The 17,929-nt window shown below is 42.2% G+C and overlaps 1 protein-coding gene across 5 annotated transcripts in view; it reads left to right on the forward strand.

The window, feature by feature from the left end:
* The first annotated feature begins 219 nt into the window (after nt 1–219).
* Nucleotides 220–17,929, forward strand: part of PROK2 (prokineticin 2) — a 102,285-nt gene continuing 84,575 nt past the window's right edge. For 4 of the 5 annotated variants that reach the window (XR_002785720.2, XM_064275014.1, XM_023548016.2 and 1 more), the window contains exon 1: nt 220–663. The gene's annotated coding sequence lies outside the window, so the exon portion shown is untranslated. Of the gene's footprint in view, nt 664–16,366; nt 16,448–17,929 lie in introns of all 5 variants that reach the window. The other variant, XM_064275015.1, reaches the window with a different exon arrangement.

Consider the following 17,929-nt stretch of genomic DNA (forward strand, 5'->3'; position numbering starts at 1 on the left):
GCAAGGGTTTGGTGCAATTTTCACAGAATCTTTCGCCACATTTCTTGGGAGCATGGGGACTGGCTTGTGCCACAAATGCTTTTTGCAGATAGAGTTTTAATGCCTTTTTATAAAACAGTGTTTGTTAGGCATAGTCAAGCTGTGCTCCACAGCTGGCAGCTGCTGGGAGGAGACCCCAAAACAGCATTTCAGGGCCTCTCTGCCTTTTTTTTTTCTGCCTAGGAAGTCTCCCCCGCAGTATGTGCAGTGGGGATTGGACACTGGCTACTCCAGATCAGGGGCATCTGTCCCTCGGAATAGAGGAATTTCCACCTTTATCTAAATAATAATGTGGAAAGTGAATTTCTGCAGACTCGGCTGACCCCTCCCTTGTTGAGAGGTGGTCAGGTGTCTGAGTAAAGAGGCAGGCTCTGAAGCCAGAATGCCAGGTTCAAATCCTGGCTTGACTACGGACAGCTCTGTGACTTTGGTTTCCTCATCTGTAAAACAGATGTGCTAGTACTGCTTCAGAGCGTTGTTGTGCAAATTGATGAGTTAACATATGTAAAACATTTAGACCAGTGCCAGGCATAGCATGCTTGCTGCTGCTGCTGTTTCTGTAGGACTCCTGGAAGACAGCATCTGCCTTAGTTACCTCGTGCTGCTGTAGCGAAAATGCCACAGGTAGGTGGCTTTAACCAACAGAAATTAATCTTCTCACAGTAGAGAAGACTAGAAGTCCAAATTCAGGGCGCTGGCTAGAGGGGAGGCCTGTCTCTGCGGGCTCAGGGGGAAGAGCTTTGTCTCTTTCAGCTTCTGTTCTTCGGTTCCTCGGCAATCTTCATGTGGTGTCTGTCTTCCTCCACTTGAGCTTGCTTGTCCCTGTGTCTGATGTTGTTGTGTGTTGTCGAGTTACCTTCCGACTAGGAAACCCTATGGGACAGTTCTACTTTATCATATAGAGACCAGAATACTCTGATACCAGAATAGGGTTTCCTAGGCTGAAATCTTTATGGGAGTAGATTGCCAGGTCTTTTCTCCCGCGAAACTGCTAGTGCTACATAAATGTCGGTTCTGCCCGGTGCCGCTTTGAGTCAATGCAAGTACACCAAGCTGAGGAAATGGGTGTTTACTGCAAGCATGCAGGCAAGGAGCTAGTAGGTGTACGCCTCAAACCCAGCTCTTCAAACAAAGGCAGGCAGAACCTTTTAAACTTTCCCTCACAAGGGTGTACATACAAACATCATGGGCACAGTAAGACAAATTGCATGTTTTCCTTTAGTATGTATAGAAAATGGTGGCTGAGCTCCACCTGGGGCAGGGATCTTAATATTCAATTAGATCTTAATGAGGCTTAGGTTAATTTAGAACACTTTTGAGGCTAGTAAACTGGTTTTGACTGGCTTAAGGCAGAAACTAAGTTACAGGCAGCCCATTCAGAGTCTTGAGGACAGTGGTCAGGTGGAGTAGGTCTCACTTGATGATGGCTGAGCAGCTGCTGGCTGAACTCACTGTCACTAGGTGGGTTTGAACCTCCAACCTTTCAGTTAGCAGCCAAGCACTTAGCCATTGCGTCGCGTCACCAGGGCTCCTTCTTTGTGCCTAAGCTGTTCTTTATACCACTCAGAAGAGATTCGTTTTCAGACACACCCTTCCCTGGTATAGCCTCATCAACATAACAAATAAAACCCTATTTCCAAGTAGAATTATATCCACCTGGATAGGGGTCAGCACATATTTTGGGGAGACACAATTCGATCCATAACAGCATCTAAGAGTGATATTTACCTTCAGTGCTAAGACAGACACAGGCTGAGATTAAGAGACAAAACTTCAGTTTCTGGGAGAGGAACTAGCAAGAACCAATCAGAATTTAATCTGTAGGGAGTACAACTTGAAAGAAGTAAATGTCGCCACTAAGACTCACACATGAGGAAAGGGTATTTGTGCTAAAGCATATGACATAAATAATTTGGCAACAACACCAACAATAACCAAAAAACTAGTACATGGTCATATATGTGGGTATACAGGCATATATGTGTACAGGTAGGTACAGGGACTAGAGGGGTCAGACAAGGGATGGTGAGCCCCAACCTGGCAGTTAGGAACAGCAGGAAACTTCTCCCAAAGGGAGGAGGCAGTGTTGCCAGGGTTCAGGACCAGCTGGTTAAAACCAGAACTATGGCGGGCCTGATCAGTGGGTACAATGACCACAGAGGAAGGCGCTGTCTAGGTACATCCAGAGACCCAGGGGACACACAGCCATTGTCTGCGCACAGCCTGAATTAGAGGGAGAAGAGGATAAATACTATGGCTTCTCCCACCTCCTGTCCTCTAACCTTCTGTCAGTGCCTCCAATTGTCAAAATCTCCCTGGGAACCAGAAGGCAAGGGGATCCAGATATAGTTCTCTGTGATGCAGAGCAGAGCAGGGAAAGGGATGGAGAGCTGATCTGAGGACAAGTAGGTAAACGACTAGCCCAGGAACCATCTCTCCCTGTTCCCTACCCAGTCCATATGATTCTGGTGGAGGTGGCCTTGATCTTTGGCTCCAGGAGTGGGCATTGGACATGTGACCAAGGCATGGCCAATCAGTGTATCCTATCATGCTGGCTATAGTGATTGGCTCAGCAATGGGAAGGGGACCCAAGCTGGTCCAATGAGAGTGAGCCCTGGAACTTTTGTTATAGCTACTGGGAAAGAGGAAGCTTCTTTCTCCTGGGGTTGCTAGGCTTGTAGGAAATGAGCTTAGAGTAGCTAATGTCCATCTTGCTGTTGTTAATGGCCATCTTGCTTCCTTAGAAATAAGAATGGCTTAGAATGAAGCCAATATAAAGGAAAGCAGAACCATGAGAATGGAGAAATATTACCAAGTACCATCTTTGAATACCTGGACCCAGCCATAACTGCCTCTAGATCCTTCAGTTCTGTGAGCCATAATTTCTCCTCTTTTTTTTTTTTCATTTGGAGTCAGTTTCTTTCCCTGCAACCAAATGATTTCTAACTAATACACAGGCCTAAGAAGGAACTGGAGTACCAAGAAGTGACTACCATAAAAACTTGTGAACAATGACCAAGAGGGAAGCCCATTTGTGGGACCAGTAGTGGGATTGGGCATCTTCGTATGAGCTAGAAGCTCAGATATCAAAAGAGAGACCCCGCATCAGAGTCGGACTGATGGTAGAGGTGACTCCCCAGTCCCTGCTTCTCCAAAACCAATTCTAGGCACTGCCGACCTCTCATGAAAGATATGGACATGATGAGCTTCTTACAAAGTCCTCAGCTTCATGTTTTTTCTTTCCCTTATCTCCAGGCTATCACACTTGCTATTGTTCCTACCCCATCCTCAAAAATCATTGTCCTTGTGAAGACATCATCTGTGTTTGATACTATGCTAAGAACTTAATAAATATATGTGTGTGCATGTATGTATTGTTTATATATATACAGTTTATATATATATTGTTTACATACATATTTTATTTATACACACACACACGCACACATATATCCAGTTGCTGCGGAGTCAATTCTGACTCATGGCAACCCAATGTGTCTCAGAGTAGAGCTGCTCCGTAGGTTTTCAGTGGCTGATTTTTGAGAAGTAGCTTGCCAGGCCTTTCTTTAGAGGTGCCTCTGGGTAGACTCGAACCTCTAACCTTTCAGTTAACAGCTTCAACTCTTCGCACCACTCAGGGACTCCATATATATATAATCTTAGGTAATCTTTAGCTATGAGGACAATAATCTCTGAGGTAAGCATCGTTATTCCCATTTACAGATGTTGAAATGGAGCCAGAGATGGGTTCATTGATTTGCCCAAGATTTGAATCCAAGTCATTAGACTCTAAATCCTGCCCTGTTAACCGTTATGATATGGAGCTTCGCTCTTTCCTGAGTAACTCTTATTTAGCCTTATGGTCTCAGCTCTGATCTGTCACTTCCCCCAGGAGGCTCTCTCTACTCTTCAGCTAGGTTTGATCCCCCTGCCTTGTACTTCCCAGAGTTCTCTGTTTTTCCTCACAGTTGTCAATACACTTTACTGTAATTGCTTGGAAACCTTAGTGGTGTGGTGGTTAAAAGCTACGGCTGCTAACCAAAAGGTTGGCAGTTCGAATCCATCAGGTGCTCCATAGAAACTCTATGCGGTAGTTCTACTCTGTCCTATAGGGTTGCTATGAGTTGGAACCGACTTGACGGCAACAGGTTAATGGGTAATTGCATATTTAATTGTCTGTTGTGTTCCACCAGACCATAGGCCCCGAAAGTTTTGGCCTGTCTCTGCCTTGGGCAACAGGATATCCTGAGTGTCCAGTACATAATAGACCCTCAGTGACCATTTCAATAACCAAAGAAGAATGAATGTGAAACCACGGGTGTTGATTTAAAGGAAACATTTCCTGCATTTTGTTCCAGATTTACCTGACAATTGGGTGACCCATGAGACCATTCTCACATAGCTTGGGCTGTAAGGAGCCAAAGACTATACATAGAAGCAATTAGACACAATTTGATCCAGCCCCAGTCTGAGGAATGGGGATTCCAGGCATGATCACCAGATAGCCAAGAAATGGGAAGCCTTGCCACACCCCAAATCATATCACGTATCTGCTCTGCTTAGCCCACTCCCTGGATTCTCTCTTCTCTTGCTGTCTTCTCCAGCAGACTGTGAGCTTACAAGCGCAGGAGTTAGGTCTTTCAGTTCTTTTTCCCAGCCCTCTCCCCACTGAGGTGAGTTGAGTGTGCACAGGGGGCCAGGTAATTGAAGGAAAACTTGCTTCCAAGGTCAGCCTCCATCACTGTCCTGGGGATGCTAAATCCAGGGTGGCTGTCTGCTCTGTGTGGCTTTGACGGACATGCCAACTGTTCAAGTGGACAGTCCCACTGACATTTCACACACTCCCTCTGCTTCTGTATTATTTCTCATAATGGGATCTGCCAGATAGCAGACATTGCTCTCCATTACTCAAAAAATGTGATTATTGGCTAAACGTGTTCTAGGCATTGCAGCCAGTTTTCATATTCATTCACTTATTGGTGTATCCGTCATTCAGCAAACCTTGACTGACCACATACCGAGTGCAAGAACGTACACGCTAAGTTCACGCCCGTTGAGGGAAGAGAGAATGGGTAAATAAAATGTGAATCCTGCTTTCAAAGAGCTGAGTTTTAAAGAGAGGACATAATAATAATAGCCCTTATTCCTTGGGTAGCCACTATGTTCTAGGCACGTGCTGAATATTTTCTAAATATCTCATTTAATCTACACCATGGCCCTAAAGTATAGATAATAGTCTCATCATTTGACAAATGAGGAAATCGAGGATCTGGATGCTAAAGCTACTTGCTCAAGATTACACAGCTGGTGAGAAGCAGACTGAAAATTTCAACCCCAGTCTCAGAGACGGTAAAGCCTGGTTCTTTCCTCTGTGCTCTACTGAAAGGCTCTAAAAGAAGGCTGAGGCCGAAGGTGGGCATTGACCCTGCAAGTCCTGACGGAGTGCCATGGAAGATCAAGAGTGACCACTTTCAGCCCTGGGATTGCTGCCCACTTTTGGAAGGTGGAAGCCATCAATGTGGGTCTTTCTGACACCTAAGCTCTACCCTGGATAAAAACTGAACATTCAGTTGATCCAAAGATACTCATGAACTACAGCATGAAGTCACTAGGTTTTAGGAATCAACTTTCCGTTTCTGTAAGATAACCCATGAGTGACAGACACAGCCGTTGGGGTTTTTCCATTTTGCCTGGCATGGAGCAGCTGCTGATATCTGTGCTGCAGTGCTCCATAAGGAACAGGCTTTTGGGGGCAGGCAGAAGGTTGGTTGGCTATTTATGAAGCTAGAAAATTATCAAGATATAAAAATGTTTGCTGTCTAGAGTAGAGGTTGTCTTAGGAACAAAGTCACCCTTTGTTCTAGGAAACCCTTTCTGGTGGGCACTGCTATTCAAGACTTTGAAGCCAATATCTAAATCTGGGAAGTCATCCAATGGGAAGATATGCAGCCCTTCTGTGTTCTGGTTAGTCCTATAACGTGAGAACATATCAGAACCATGTGAGAGAACTTCTTGTCCCTTAAAGCTGGATTGAAGCTGTCCTGTGTCTAGAAAAAAAAAATATATATATATATATATATATATTGCTTGTTCTTGAGAACAGTTGATGTGTTTCTCACAAAGATTGTGGATGTTGGCCAAGGCAGGTTTTCTTCACATCAGATTAGAAAAAAGACTAGACTGGGCTTGGTAGAGCGCTACCCCCGCTGGATGGTTACATCACACAGAGTGAGCAGTCCCTACTATGAGCTAGTTCCATTGTGGGATCCAGTCCTGGCCATTTGGGTCAGACCATAGTGTCCGTTGGAAGAGGCGATGTGGTGATGGGTTTCCCTTTATGGAAGTGCATATTGTCAGTGTCAGCCATCCCAGGGACTGTAAGAAGGCCGTGAGGGTAAGGAAGACTTGTCTCCCTTTCTAGGAGACCTTGATTCCTTGGTGGGTGGGTTAAGTTGATTCCTGACTTGGAGGAGTGGTTCTGGGGGAACCACGCCTGTAAGAAGATGTAGGTTATCCTCTGTGGGGTATTTCTGTAATTCCCAAGATTTCAGTAAATTCTTATTAAATGAGAGAAAGTAGAAATTGCAAGAATAAGTGTTGGCATGGTCCAGGTTGACATCTTTTCACTTACTAGCTGTGTGCTTTTGGTCAGGTTACTTCACCTCTCTAAGCCTATCATTCTTTATTTGTAACATGGTGATCATAGTCGTGCCTAACTCACAGTATTATTGCATACTGGTTGAAAACATGTAGATATAAATCAGAGTGTTAATACTATTTTAGGGTCTCCATGATTAACTTTCCAGAGGCAAGATTCTTTTTAAGATAGTTATACTTAAAAAGAAAATCTTTCCTGGAGAAGTTCTAGTTATACATTGATGGGAGAGAGTCGTCTTTTCTTTTTAGCAAGACTATAGAAAAGTTTTAGTGCTTGTTAATGGGGTGCTCATTACAAAGGCTCTATAAAGAAATGGGGAAACTGCATCTGTAATGGTACCATCACTTCAGTTAAACTTATTTACTATTAAGCGTATTTTAAAAAGAGAAAAGGGTAGTAATTTAATTCAATGTAAAACGCTGTAGTGAAATCATCTTCATTACATGGTAGAGGGTGCACGTTTTGAAACATGCTATTCATATTTTTCCTGGAGGGGAATTCCCTAGCTTCAAGAGCGTGAAACTGCTGAACAGCATGTCCTCTCAGCAAATACGCATTGTCCTGGAAATCTGGTCTTCCTTATCCCACCAGGTTTGGTTGTTCAGCTACCCCGTTAATTGTTTCAACTGGCAGTTTTCAAAGAAATCAACGTGAAGAATGCTGCAAAGTGAAATTGGGCATTTGGTTATAAAATCTGGTGGAAAGCCATTATGGTGCACTACTGGGAGAATCTCAGCACAGCCTCCAACTTCATGAGCCATTAACGAAACTAAGATTCTAAACACACAGACATATTTCTTGACTAAGCACAATGTTATAGGAGATTTTCTGGCTGCTTTAAGTGCCTATTCTTTTAATTGTCTATAAATTGCAAACAATTTTTTAAGGGATCTGGGGCATGAATTCAGAAATGGAACAGCTCAGGTTGAAATCCTAGCTCTACTGCTTACTAGCTATGTGACCAACCTAAGCATCTCAAAGCCTCATCCCCTCTTTAAATCTATAAAATAGGGACAACAACACTTGTCTCATGGGCTCCAAGTCACAATTGAATGAAATGATACATAGAGCGCCTAGAACAGCTCTCAAACTATCTTTGGTATTTCCTTTGTTATTCATTCACACGTCTGGGACCTCAGCTAGGATAGCTGGGGACACTCCACGTGGTCTCTCATCTGCCAGCAGACTAGCCTGAGCTGGTCACATGGTAGTCTCCAGGTTTCAGCAGCAAAGAAAGCAATCCCCAATGTACAACAAACATTTTTCAAGCCTGTGCTTTTACCATGTTTGCTAGTATCCCTTCTTGGTCAAAGAACATCATATAGTGAAGCCCAGATTCAAGGGCTGGGGAAACGGACTTAACCTCTGACTAGCACACCTTATAGGACTTTTCATGGTGTTGGCAATGTTCTATATCTGCAAGTCCATGTGGTAGCCACTCATCACATGTGCCTATTGAACACTTGAAACACGCTTAGTGCAACCAAGAGGCTGAATTTTTTATTTTAATTAGCTGAAGTTTAAATTCAAATTCCCATAAGCAGCTGGTGCCCACCATATTGGACAGTACACCTCTAGATATACAGAATCACCTACAGTATATTCTAGCCAAAAATGTTTATCATGAATCCATCAGTCCTTTATGTCTAACTTCCAATTTGTGAGAGATGGAGGGGTATAGGAATAAGCTAAACGACACAGCAAGAAGCAACCAGACAAATCCAGAAGGTGAGGCCTTTCACAGGACCCCTGGCCCAGTGGCTTCAACAATGTTCTAAAAAGGGGGTTGTGATGCTGGTGAGGAAGAAGAGACATGCTAGCCAGGTATGCGTCTTGATAGGATTCCAGGATAGGACAAAACAGCCGTAAGGACATTTTTAGATTAATTGAGGAACTTTGAATACGGTTTAGCTATACAATGACATAAAAATGAACCAAAGTAGCAAGGTAAAATCATGGACTGAAAAAGGTCAGTCAAGAAAATCACATACAAATATAAGTGTGTGTGTAAATACATACAAATATAGAAAGAACAAGAAACATATGCACTGAGGTGTGAAACATGGGGATTCTGGGTGACGGGAAGGTGGAGTTTTTTTTTGCTTGTGAACTAGTTTGCCTGTGTTTTCTAATTTGTTACAAAAGTGAATGGCTGCTTCTATAAAAATAGCCAAAAGGCCAAACCAGTTGCCGACTTATGGCGACCCCGTGTGTGTCAGGGTAGAGCTGTGCTCCACAGGGTTTTCCATAGCTGTGACCTTTTGGAAGGAGATGGCCAGGCCTTTCTTCTGAGGCACCTCTGGGTGGACTCGAACCTCTAACTTTTGGGTTAGTAGCTGAGCACTTAAACATCTGTGCCATCCAGGTGGCCTCCTGGAAAGGGGCTATTAAAAAATAAAAGAGAGAGAGAGACATTACTAAAGTCCATCAGCGTTGCCAAAGATAAGCAGCTATTTTACTGTGTGTGTGTGTGTGTGTGTGTGTGTGTGTGTGTGTTCAGGATATGCTTCATCATGATAATGTCACAAATTCTTGCTGCAGACATGGTGAGCCCTGTGAGGCTCAGCAGCTGGTGAATGGGCTTAGCTAATCTTGGCGAGTGGATCACTTCCTTGTGATGCCACAGAAGCTTCAGTCATCAATTTGGATTAGTTAATCAGCATACGCCATTGGGTTGCATGTTCTAGAGTGTTCTAGTATGAATGATTCATGCAGGCTTCTGGTTATATTGCTTAGTTTCCCTCAGGGGCTGAATGCCGTGTAACAGAGAAGGTGAATAATTTGATGCAGGCCCTGCCAGGTGTCAAACAAATAGGACTGTACCACAGGAAAAGTGCCCCATCTATAATTAATGGCAACATTTTAAAAGTTTTACCAGAAATTGATAATACGGGGCTCACTTTTAATGTGTCTTTCCCTTTATTGATGTGTACATATTTTAAAGTAGGTTTAATATTAAATATATACATTATACTCTTCATATAGAAAATATAATCACTGAATAGAAAAACATTATATTTGTAAATGTCTCATTGTTACCTTTTATGTAGTTATTCACTGAGGGCGCTCAATGTAGAAGTTTCAAGAACATGTTTTTTACGGAAAACATATTCAAGACTACCAAGTAAAAAAGCAAATTTATGACCATCAATTTTTTTTTTTTTTTACAACTTCTTGCATAATTGCCAAACTGCCATTGTCATAATAAAAATCCAGATTGCCACTAGTTTGTTTTGGAATGATGTGACTGTCTTTTAAAATAAACATGTAGCATCATTTCTGAGTTATAAGTCCATTTGGGTAGCTTCATCTTTCTAGCAATCAACTGAATAATTAAATGGCAAGGCGAGAGCTTTTATTATCCCCCAAATCTGCACTTGAACATTTGCAATGGAACAAATGGATATATTTCTCTTTGAGATCCATTAGGGAGAAAAGAAAATTTTAAAACTCTTATAGCCTAGCAAACAGCAGTTGTTCAAGTGTTAAGTTCTATCAAATAAAATTAAGTGAAATCAAATTTTCTTCCCATTTGTATATTTTATGTCTTTGTTGAAATTGCTTCTTCTGAGGTACAACAGGCTGTTGTTCCCATCCCCTAAATTTCCAAAACATTAAGTCACCCTTCTGCTATCTAACTTCTATTAATGCTGTGCGCATTTTCCCTTAAATTTGAGAAGAAGCAAAAGCTTTAACAAGTTCACAGAATTATCTTATTTTCTAAACAGTCTCCTACTGCCAGCATTGACATCAAGTCCTTGAGAATGTGACTGCTTCATTATAGTTAATTTGCAAATGATACATAATATCATGTTTTGGTTGTGTTCTTGTTGGGCACTGTTGAGTCTATGCTGACCTGTAGTGACCCCCATGCAACAGTATAGAACAGCCTCTTAGGGTTTTCTTGGCTGTAATCTTAATGGAAGCAGATTGCCAGGCTTTTCTCCCTCAGAGCAGCTGGGTGGGTTCATATCAAAGCACCGACCTTTCTGCTAGCAGCTGAGTGCTTAACCGTTGTGCCACCAGAGTTCCTTGTTTTGGTTGTAGATAAAAAATAATAAAGATTTTGTACAGTTTGCTCTCCACCTTTGTATTAACAGAGAGCCCTCCCAAGTTGCTTCTCCATGAATCTGTCCAGGTATTTATTGAACACTGTTGTTTACAAACCCTGGTGGCATAGTGGTTAAGAGCTACGGCTGCTAACCAAAAGGTTGGCAGTTGAAATCCACCAGGCACTCCTTGGAAACCCTATGGGGCAGTTCTACTCTGTCCTATAGGGCCACTATGAGTCGGAATTGACTCTGTGGCAATGGGTTTGGTTTTTTGGTTGTTTTTAAAGTATATCCTCTAAATGAGGCAGGTAGGGGATATCGCAGGAGCAGAAATGCAAGGCCTTCAGAGCTGGAAGGTAGAAGTTGCACGTATTCCTGATTTTTCCTGCACTGGGTGCCTGCAGTGTGTCAAACACCACGCTAGGTGTTAGCAACACATTGGTGAATCATACAGATACTCGTGTAATTTACAGCCTGGTAGGAGCAGTAGCTTTAAAAATTATCATGTAATTAATCAATTACACTCACGAGAAGTGATATGGAGGAGAAACGCCAGCCACTATAAGAGTACGGAAACCTTGGTGGCATAGTGGTTAAGTGCTACGACTGCTAACCAAAAGGTTGGCAGTTCAAATCCACTAGGTGCTCCTTGGAAACTCTTTGGGGCAGTTCTACTTTGTCTTTTAGGGTCACTATAAGTCAGAATCTACTCATTAGCAATGGGTTTGGGTTTTTTGGTTATAAGAGTATATGTAACAGGGCACCCTGGCTTGTCAGGAGATGGGGAGTGAAGTTGGGTGGGGAAGTTAGGAAAGGCTTCACTAAGTGTTGTTTGAGCTGACGGAGGAGGAGGAGGGTTAGGTAAGGCCAGGGACAGGTATTGCAGACAAGAGGGAACAACACGCGCAAAGGCCCTGCAGTGGGAAAGGGCACGCCATACTTAAGAATCGAAAGAAGGCAAATACGGCTGAAATGCAGAGAACAAAGGGCAGAATGACGTGGCATGAGGCTAGAAATGGGCAGGGATGGCAGAGATCACACAGAGGGCATCAAGTAGATTTGATTATCCATGGTTAAGTTTTGGATAAAAAGGAAATATTGGGCCAATTAGTTTGACTTTAATGTAATAAACAACAGTGTACCAGTTGAGGAGCAGAAAAAAATCCTGTAAATGGTGTCTGAGCAGCAGCACATGGCCAGAATGGGCTCAGGATGGGATCAGGGCTTCCAGCTCAGCGGAGTGGCAGAACTCTTCCTAAGGGCCTCTGAAGTCTGGACATGGAAGGAGCTGAGACACATTCAAAGGGTCAGAATCCATGGGCTTTGCTGAGAGAGTAGATGAGAGTAGCTTAGTGAAGGAGAGAGGGGAGTTGAAAACCAGGCTAAGATTATGAAGCCAACGCTGATAAAGGTGATTAACCAATCCTGGTGGGAGTTTGCGGATAAATACTCCAGCTCCCTCACTTCATGAGGTGTGTTCTACGCTGTCTCCTGGAGGAGCCTAGTGGAATTGAGCTCCAGTTGCCCACATTCCTAACCTGTTTTGATTACACACCTTTTCTTGGTGTCCTCGTCTTCCCCATCTCACTTCCCTGTTCCCCCACCATGCTTTCTGGGAGCATCTCCAGATGGACAACGTGCACTCACATTCTCACCTCAGATCTACTTCTGAGGGAACTGAAACTAAGACAGGGTGTGAGAGGAGGGGAGAAGATAACATACACAAACACACACACATGCACACATGCACAGACACGCACACATACACACACACACACACCGTATTTTAAGTCTCAAAACATCCAAAGAGAAAAAACCTGGGAAATAGCTTTGGGCATCATTTCCATGCATATGATAATTGAATTTCATGAGAGGCTGAGTTTCTTCTTCAAAAAGGGAAGCTCAGATACTGTTGGAGGATACGGAACCTAAGTCTAAAGTGGCAGAGGATATAGTTGTTAGAACTGAGAGTGACAGCGGAGTTCGGCTTCAGAGCCTTTATTGCAGAAAGCTTTCAAAATAGTTGCTCAGCTATTTGGAAGAGAATATAAGTCTTTAAGAAAATTGTTGAAGAACAGCTAAAATAGCACAAATGATGTATGAAAAATATCTGGGTTTATGTACTTTTTTGGTCTTTTTTTTTTTTTTTTTTTGAGGGATCAAAAATTTTTTAATTGAATTATGGTAAAATGTATATGAGGATGGCACAGGACCAGGCAGTGTTTCATTCTGTTGAACACAGGCTTCCTATGAGTTGAAACTCAATTCAACAGCACCTAACAACAATTACAAAATGTTATCATTTCAATCATTTTTAAGTACATTTCAGTGACATTAATTACTTTCACCATTTCCAAAAATTTTTCATCACCCCAAATCAGTATTAACCAGAATGTTCCTTAGAAGCAAGGATAGTGAGACTATGTCTTTCATACTTTGGGCATGTTATCGGAAGGGACCAGTCCCTGGAGAAGGACATCATGCTTGGTAAAGTAGACGGTCAGCGAAAAAGAGGAAAACCGTCAACGAGATGGACTGACACAGTGGCTGCAACAATGGGCTCAAGCATAACAACACCTGTGAGGATGGCACAGGACCAGGCCGTGCTTCCTTCTGTTGCACACAGGGCCGCTATGAGTCGGAACCGACTCCACAGCGCCTAACGACAACAACAAATCAGTATTATTATTTTGTGTAGTAAGATTGTTACTTCCATAAGAGATCAACACAATAGATCAAAGTAACTTTAATTAGTATGCATCGTAGAAGCTTCTTTTGAGAATGTTGTTGTTGTTGTTGTTGTTAGGTGCTATCAAATCTATTCTGATTCACAGAGACCCCATAGGGCTTTCTAGGCTGCCGTCTTTATGGAAGCAGATCGCCAAGTCTTTCTCCTGAAGAGCAGCTGGTGGGTTTAAACTGCCAACCTTTTTGTTTATCAGCTGAACGTTTAACTGCTGTGTCACCAGGGCTCCTCTTTTGAGAATACTTGTAGGTATATTTTCAGACTTTTTGTAGAAATTAACCCAAAAACCATGTAGAAATTAGCGAAGCCAAATAAGAAAAATACTGTAGGTAATACTGCCTTACACTTATCTAGCCCATTGTTACCCCAAATGTTTCACAACTATTTGCATCATTTTAATTCTTTGGGGATATTAGTTAGAAAATGCATTACTATTCTCATTTTATAGATGAGGAAATTGATCACAGAGAGAAGTGACTCACGTAGTTACTAGTTGCTTCCACAGTTATGGTAAATGTGAAGCAACAACCCAGAGCATTCCAATTCTAGCGTTTCTCTGCTTTGAATTTAATTAGAAATTTACTATAATTTAATAGATTTGTTCTGTGGTTGGATATTTGATGACGACTGATGAAGAAAATGCTCCTGGTACAATCATTTTGAAATGAAAGGGCATGTTTACCCAGAAGTTTTGTTCTTTTTCCTGGAAGCTGTTTAGATAATGGAGTTCCATGAGTGTCTGATATAGTTTTGTCTTTTCTTATAGTTCATATAGCCCAGGAGTGGGGAAAGGTCCCAAAAGAATAGGGACTTAACCCTAACACCACAGGATCAGGGAACAGTTCTAATGAAATCTGGTCTGATAAAATCAGCCTTCTTATTTTTAAAGGTCTTATATGGTGGCATAGTGGTTAAATGCTCTGGGCTGCTAACCAAAAGGTCAGCAGTTCAAATCCACCAGGTGCTCCTTGGAAACTCTTCTACTCCGCCCTACAGGGTTGCTAGGAGTCAGAGTCAACTCAGTGGCAATGGGTTTCTTTTCAGTTTATTAGACCTAAATTATTAAATCTAAAAACAGAATATTTTCAAGTGTTTAATTCTTTCTTTTTAAGCCATTAGTTCTCTCTTCTATTTAAAAATGCTGGTTAAGATCGATCTTCAGAGAGAATGAGAGAATACAGGTTTGGTGAGTTTCAGAGCTGAGAAGAGAGTTTTGCCCTTTGTGGAGAAGTAACAATGATGCCTTTGGCCCTTGGATATTCTCTAGCCAGAAGGATGGGGATGGATTTGACCTTCTGAATCTAGGAGGGTCGAGAACCAGGCTGTCACTGTGTCGCATACCACTCAGAATGGCATCCCTTAACTCAGCTGATGACAGTGCAGACCCTTCCAACCCCGATTTGGTACATACAGTTGGAGAGCAGTAGAGTTTAAATTTGGGCTTTTGAATCATCAGATAAGGACTTGGATTTTGCCCATACCAGCTGTGAGATCTTGGGCAGGGAATTTTATTTTCTCAGCTTTAGCTTCTCCATCTGTGAAATGGGGGTAGTAATAGTCCCCAAGGAACCCTGGTGGAGCAACAGCTAAGTGCTCAGCTGCTAATAGAAACGTTGGCAATTCGAACCCACCTAGCTGCTCCATAGGAGGAAGACCTGGCCATCGGTTCCCATAAAGATTACAGCCAAGGAAACCCTATGGGACAGTTCTACTCTGTCACCTGGGGTCACCACAAGTCAAAATTGACTTGACGGCACCGACAACAACAGTTCCTATCACAAGGGTTTGTGACAGAGCTTAAAGAGCCAATTCAAGTAAAGTACTCGGCACTTAGTAAATGTTAACTGTTATCATCATTAGATGTTCAAAGGGCCCTTAGAGATCACCAAGCCAGTGCCTGGAATTGACAGTTAAGGAATCCAAGGCTTGTTGACCAACTGTGTCCTGCTAACATTCTTTCTGAATCCGTTCCTCATGCCAGGCAGCTTTTTGTCTGCCCGAAATCTAAGGGATAGTGTCTTAGCTAGTGCTGCTATAACACAAATACCACAGAGGGGGCTTTAAAATAAGGAAATTTATTTCCTCACAGTGCTGGGGGTTAGAAGTCCAAATCAGGGTCTAGGCCCTGTTGATTCCTGCCTTGTCCACAGGCCAGGGCCTCCCTTGGTTCTCGGTGAGCCCCATGTGGCATCTGTCTTCCCCAGCATGTGCTTGCATTTGTGTCTAATCTGTTCTTGTTGTAACTCAGAAATGCTTAGGTTTAGGGCACACCCTACACTGATATGGCCTCATTAACATGAAAGAAAACACTATTCCCAAACAAGATTACAAACACAGGTATAGGGATATACATATACATACTTTGAGGGGGGACACGATTCAATCCATAGCAGAGAGGAATGGCCTGCTTTACTTGAATTGGCTTCTTTAATCCCAGTCACAACCCCTTGTGATGGGGACTGTTGTTTTTGTTGTGTGCTGACTCACGGTGACCCCATGTGACAAGATAGAACTGCCCCAGAGGGTTTCCTTGGCTGTAGTCTTTATGGGAGCAGATGACCATCTTGAAGCCCTGGCATGAACCTGAGGGGCTCCTACATTTATGATCCATTTGTCTTTGTCTAAAAGAAAGCTTATGGCACAGGATCCTAGAGGAAAAGTCCTCCCATTTCTCCTTATCTTCCCAACGAAGGTAATTACAGTTGACTGTGTAGCACCCACAGACGCACTTAGCATGGTTTACAGCTCATTTAAAAATGAGCAAGAACTCAAATTCCAAACATTAATGGTGTAAATTTGACTTGGTATTCTTCCAAACATATAACCACTCTTCTGTTTTTCAATTCGAGTCTGGTTGCTTTATTCCCTTAGGTCTTCATTTAGAAATGAGTGGCTCATTAATTATCTTCTTGACTGCAGGACAGAAAACGCCTCATTTCTTTTTCTCATTGGGTGAGTCAACTAAAAGGGGTCTCATTGCTAAATACCGTGGATCACCATTTCTTCCTTGTTTTTCTTCTATTAGGAATAAATAGCTCACTCCCCAAAGAAGCTCCATTAATTTTCCTAATTGCATTAGTCTTGTTTATTAATTCTCATCACTTTGGTACAGTGAAATATTTGGGTGTCATTTCAGCAGAAATGCTTTTTATACCCTTGAATATAACAACATGCCAAAGTAATTATACATGAGCACGCCATCAAATAACATTGTCTGTGAAAAGTATAGATTCCATTTTTTTCCCCACACATGTATTCACAATTCAGAACAACTTTCTAAATACTAAAAGGATATGAAATTGGCTCTTCTTAAGGTATCAGGAGAAAGCTTCTTGTAAATATTCTCCGGACAAGCAAAGTTTCAGGCCCAGTTACTTAGTGTGCATGTTACACAGACCTGAGACTTCTCTTACTCAGCTTTCAGACTTCTAAAAGCTGGTTCATAGGGTTATTTTTAAGAATATAGCTAAATAACAAGATAGTCTCTACAAAGGCGGCAAAATACAGGAAAAAGAGCCCAACTTCTGCTCCTTCTTACGATGAACACCAGTTTTTCTGACTTCCAGCACCTTCTTTTCAATGAGGAAATGACGCATTCTCTATGCTGGAGGTATGACTGTTTACCATTTTTTCATTTCTCCCTAAAATGCTTTTGCTCCCTTTTGTATAATCACTATGAGTTTTTAAAAGTCTTTTCTAAAAGGAATTGGCATCCTTTTTCTCTTCACTTTAACAAAAGCTATTTCTTTTGTCTTTTTTTTTTCTTTCTTTCTTTCAATAGAACCAGTTAAACATCAGCAGCAAAGGGAGGGTGATTTATTTATAGGGTACACACCTTTGAATGAATGGCTCCCAAATCCCACACAATTATAAAATAGAAGCACTTAAATGAATTCAACACAATAAAAGGGTGAGCCAATCAAAAGGATTATTCAAACAATGGGACTAGATCAGCTGTTTAATGTAGGTACCAGTAAACCCACTTCTAAAAAATGAGATTAGACAGGGTCAAATGGTGGGTCCAGGGAAGCATTCCATTATAGTCATGGACAATTGAGAATACTTTTACATTTGTAGGGAAACAAACAAAAAAAAACCCAAACCCTTTGCCATTGAGTCAATTCCAACTCATGGCGACCCCACGTGTTATAGAATAGAACTATACTCCACAGGGTTTTCTTGGGTGTAATCTTTACAGAAGCAAATCGCCTAGCCTTTCTTCCATGGAACCACTGGGTAGGTTCGAACTGCCAACCTTTTGGTTAGTAGTCAAGCACAAACTATTTGCGTCACCTAAAAAAACCAAATCCATTGCTGTCGAGTCAATTCCGACTCATGCAACCCTGTAACTCCCTCATAGGGTTTCCAATGAGTGGCTGGTGGATTCGAACCGCCCACTTTTTCGGTTATCAGCCAAACTCTTAACCACTGCAC

Source organism: Loxodonta africana, chromosome 22, assembly GCF_030014295.1.
Source record: "Loxodonta africana isolate mLoxAfr1 chromosome 22, mLoxAfr1.hap2, whole genome shotgun sequence".
Classification (NCBI taxonomy): domain Eukaryota; kingdom Metazoa; phylum Chordata; class Mammalia; order Proboscidea; family Elephantidae; genus Loxodonta; species Loxodonta africana.